The following is a 4,803-nucleotide window of genomic DNA, read 5'->3' as shown; positions in this document are numbered from 1 at the left end:
TTCTTTAATGTAACAATATTGTATAATAAGTAAGTCTTCATTTTTTGTCTACTTACATTCAATAAGCGTGACAATATTTAATAACAAAGGGATATGTGTGTCACCTCTGGAATTGATTTAAAATCTCTTTGAAATATAGTAACACAATGACATAAGGAAAGCATGCTTTCTTAATGCACGCCTAATTTGATTGTTTGTACAAGGATTTATGATTGGAAGGAAATTTATCGTGAAGGAAGTGACGGTATTGAGAAACGAAGCCATTCTCTCATTACATTTTTATATGTTCCATGCCATGGAATTTCTTGACAAAATCCGAAAAAGACTGCGCTTCCTGGCTGAGTGTTTGTGATCATGAAAAGACAGGACGATTCCGTACAGCATGGTGAAATGCCTGATTACAATGGCTGTAATTGGTGTGGAAGAGAATGATGACAATAAGGCTCTTGTATACGTTAAAGTATTTAAAAAACGCGAATGGCTGGCTGATATACTCAATAGCGACGACTTGACCATTGAGATCCTGGATGCTGATTACAAAGATATAGATTCTTTACGTAATCTGGATATTACTAATACTGTATGATGAAAAATATGTTAAGAATTGTACGTTACAGAATATGTTTAAAATATACAACTGGTGGTCGCAATTCCAGAAAAAAATGTATGAAGTTAAAAAGTAAAGTACAAGATTTCTTTTTAAATTAGTTTTGATTTCTTTTTCCGAAATTTATTTTTGAAAAGAGAATAAGAGCAGATAGACTTTATTATTGTTAGCGCCGATCCCTCAGATAAAGAAATTCGATATCATTAAAGTGCATTCTTATGATATGTGTCAATTTGGTATCTTCCGACGTCGCAACTGTTCTTTAAAGTATACTCGTAATGAATATAAAAAAAATCCCCTCTATTTTAGGGTGTATACAAAAAATGTGTAAGGGAACACTGTTTAAAAAAAGAGCTCCAGGCAACGTTATTACATCGTTCAGAGAGCTTCAAAAGAGTTCAGATAACTATTGCTAATTATAAGTTCTCCGAGAAAATAAAATATCTCAAGCCATGAACTATTACGTTCCAATTCAATAGGATGAGACGTGCAAGAGATAATAAGTTTATTTATTTTTAAATAAAATATTTACTTATACGAGTAGAGTATATGAGCAATCTGGGGCGTCAAAATAAACTCTCTTCACGTTTCCTTCCAGCGCCGTGATCTAGACGGATCTGGAAAAAGGGCGCGCTCTGATTGATCGAGGAGTGAAGGGTGAGGGTAATAGGGTAATTAAATGGTATATTCTGATTAGTTCGCCCTATACTTGACAAAGATCTGATTGGTTCGCACGGTACCTACCTACGAGGGGATTGGAGAAGGAGAGTGGTGGAGGACCTCCGACAAAACGGAGAATAAAGTTCAAAAAAATGGTGAGTGGAGATTGGGACTGTTTTAGTTGCGAAGGAAGAGTACGAACATCAGGCATGAATAGCGGGCGGGTTTTATGACGATCATTTTTTCTGTTGACGCGGCATAATGTCTCCGACGTATTGGCGTTTTAGTGAGTGTTTTTTATTTATGAGAGATGAAATGTCTCAAAAATTTACGAATACAAAAATTTACGAGTCTAGGGGGCTCTTTTGCTCGTAAGAAAAGGGGAAGGTAAAACAGTAGCAAAGTTATGTATACTATATGAATCCATGAGGGGACCCGCGGGGTGAAGGGCTGGGAGGGAAACTGGGCGAGAGGGGTATTGTGGTGCGGGAGGGCAGCCAATGAGCGAGCTGCATTTGACTTCCACCTCTCGTAGTTTTCGTCCCCGGCCTCCGTCCCCACGGGCACATGTGTGTGTGAGCTCGTGACGTCATAGCGTGTGACGTGGCGGCAGTGACAGAAAGAGTCGCGCGTTTTTTTCCCGCGCGCACTGTCGCATGCACTGTCTCACTCGCACCCCGACGCTGCTCTCTGTCACTCGCACCGACGGATCGTGCTGCTCACTCTCGCTCGCACCCCGACGCTGCTCTCTCTGTCACTTGCACTCGCACGCACTGTCTCACTCGCACCGACGCCGCTGTCTGTCACTCGCATCGATGGATCATGCTGCGTATTTGTTTCGCAATGACACCTTAGCATTGTCTCTTTCATTTTCCTCTTCTCTCTCTCATTCATTCCAACATCATTCTATAATAGAAAAAAAATTATTAATATTTGTATAATATAATAAGAAAAATAAAACAACTTACTCGAATTCAGGCTCGTACGGTTCTATTCCGAACAGATATTCGAGGTACGGGGGGCTATCCCTCCACATATCGTACATGCAGTACCAGCATCCTCCCTGTACCATCGTCGCCTGGCGCGTACTTCGCAACGGAGTTCGTGAACCCACGAATTGCGATGTGGTGTGTACCACACCACATAGGCTGTAAGAAGTTATAAAAAGAAATAAGTATTTATCAATATTAGTTATAAAAGAAGAAAAGTACAATCGAGTATAAAACAGTACAAAAACTTACCAAGGGGATGATCTGCACTTCGAGCTTATTTTTGAGTTGTAACCGCGCTCACAAGTGATTTTCTTGTACAATCGGATTACGGGTGACTTTAAACGAAACGCAACAAAAATGCGCCTTCACGCGGCCACTCTCAAAGCCAACACAAAATCGCGAAATAATAGTTGGGCACCAAGCACGAGTGAGCGTCCCCCTCTTTCTCGAAATTACGCGATATTTTCTTTATGCAATATTCTAACGAGCTGTGATCGCTGACGGGCTCTCAACCGGTAGCTCAGCCTCCGAAATGGCGGAGGGGGCGGTTCGTGGTCGAGGATAGAGGATCGTTTGGAGAAGCGAATAGTGACGACAATAAAACACAAGAATCAATAATAGCAAGAATAACAAGTATATTTAATAAGTCTCCGACTTTCGTTTACATCTGCCGACAAGATTGTGGCGATAAGATTCGATCAAACACAATAGCCGCTTCGCATCGACCCCGAAATGCTTTACGCGGTGCGTATCAATTCCGTTAGAATTCGGCGGCACGAGCTCACGCCACGCAAGGATACTTTTGCGAATTATGCGAACAATAATTCGCCGCTTCACACAAGCGATAGAATATGATAAGGACTATAGCGTGAACATAACGTGACCTCGTATGCGCTCGCGGGATTTCGCAACGCTCGACCGAAGATCAGAGAAGGACAGAATACACGCAAATTTTGACGCTACACAATTTTGATACGAGGAAATACTCGCAATTACTCTAACACCGAGTGCCGATTCGTTACGAGACACGCAGATCCTACGCTGCAAGATTCCGAAACGACAAGATACACGCCAATATTACAATACAGAACTTCGACACGATACGATATAAGAATATGACACGCGACGAAATCGTAGAATAAATGACGAGGCTGTGGCCTTGGCGGGCGCAAAAAATTCTCCCGATTATGAGTGACCGTCCCGGGAGGCGACACATGATTGGAAGGCGCCAAGATTACGCCTCCCGGGTTCAGAAACCGGCGACTTTACAAATGGCGACGTTTCACTGTGACCTCCTGTAGCTTCTCGTTCTGGCTTCCTTTCGCCTCGATCATTCCTTCGACCTCTCGCTACCTGCGTCCTGTGTCCTCACATGCTCGCTATCCGCCGGCCACAGCACAAGTGCCGGCGCTGATCTTCCCGGAGACACGCAGTTATCCCTTCGAGGGGGCCTTATTGCGCCTCATTGGCGCGTGACTCCGCTAATCGCGGGAGCCGCATCATGCCCGTGTCGCATGTCCTGGCGCGCGAAATTTGAGAGGCCGCAGAATCTTCTCGGGCCGCCTCGTGGCCTCGAGACGCCTTCTCGGGGCTCTTGCTGTCCTTGGGGCGTAGAGTGGCCATCCCTATCCTGCCATTCCAATCCTCGTTTCGTCTCGCGCCTGGAAGATGATGCGATAAAAAGTGTCTTACGATAGCATAAAGGACGAAATAATAAACGGTATCACCTGCGTGCGACCCGGCGGACAGGGTGTCGTGCGCCTCAGTAAATCCATCAGCAGCGATTACTTCCCGCCTCTCAGTCCTGGTCATCTTCCTTCCTTCTTCACGGTCCGATGAGTCGGCGTCAATCTGCCAAGATCGTGGTAGTCGCCAGTTTCTATAACTCTCGGTACGGAAATGCACAAAAAAAAGAAACGAAAACGATAACGCGAAACGCATGAGACACGCAAATAACATCGCGAAAAAGCGCAGATGCGTCCGCCCTCTAAAATGTGGAAGGACTCAAGACGCCAGACTGCACTATTTGGTCGGGTCGTGCGACCCTTGTGACGGACGGAAAACGTCACACCGTATAACTCGTTCGTTGTCAACCATTAAATACTAAAAAAATAAGAAAAAAAAGTAGAAAAAAGTAATAAAAAAAATTATAATAAAAAATCACTTATCCCTTTGACTGGGTACTCGTATTTGATAATTAACTGTTTCTTGAGATCACTCATAATTCACTCACTCACTCACTCACTTACTTTTTATATTCGCTGTCTGTGACAGCACGAGTGACAATCATACGGTTATACACTATTTCCTTTTTTCTCCTTTACTTAAAGTACAGGGTGGAGCGTGGGAACTTCCTTTTTTGAAAATGACATAAAAAACTGCATATGCTTAAAAATTTTTTATTGTTACCATTTTCCTGTCACATATAGTGGGAGATTTTGCTTTACACTGTTTTGAAAATAAGATCTTGTAGGTGATGCCCTCCATTGTCAATACACTGATTCAGTCGAATTCGGAAGTTTTGGTCGACTCTTTCGAGCATGT

The sequence above is a fragment of the Trachymyrmex septentrionalis genome, unplaced genomic scaffold, assembly GCF_001594115.1.
Source record: "Trachymyrmex septentrionalis isolate Tsep2-gDNA-1 unplaced genomic scaffold, Tsep1.0 scaffold173, whole genome shotgun sequence".
In the NCBI taxonomy this organism is placed as follows: Eukaryota; Metazoa; Arthropoda; class Insecta; order Hymenoptera; family Formicidae; genus Trachymyrmex; species Trachymyrmex septentrionalis.
Note: the sequence above shows the minus strand (reverse complement) of the source record.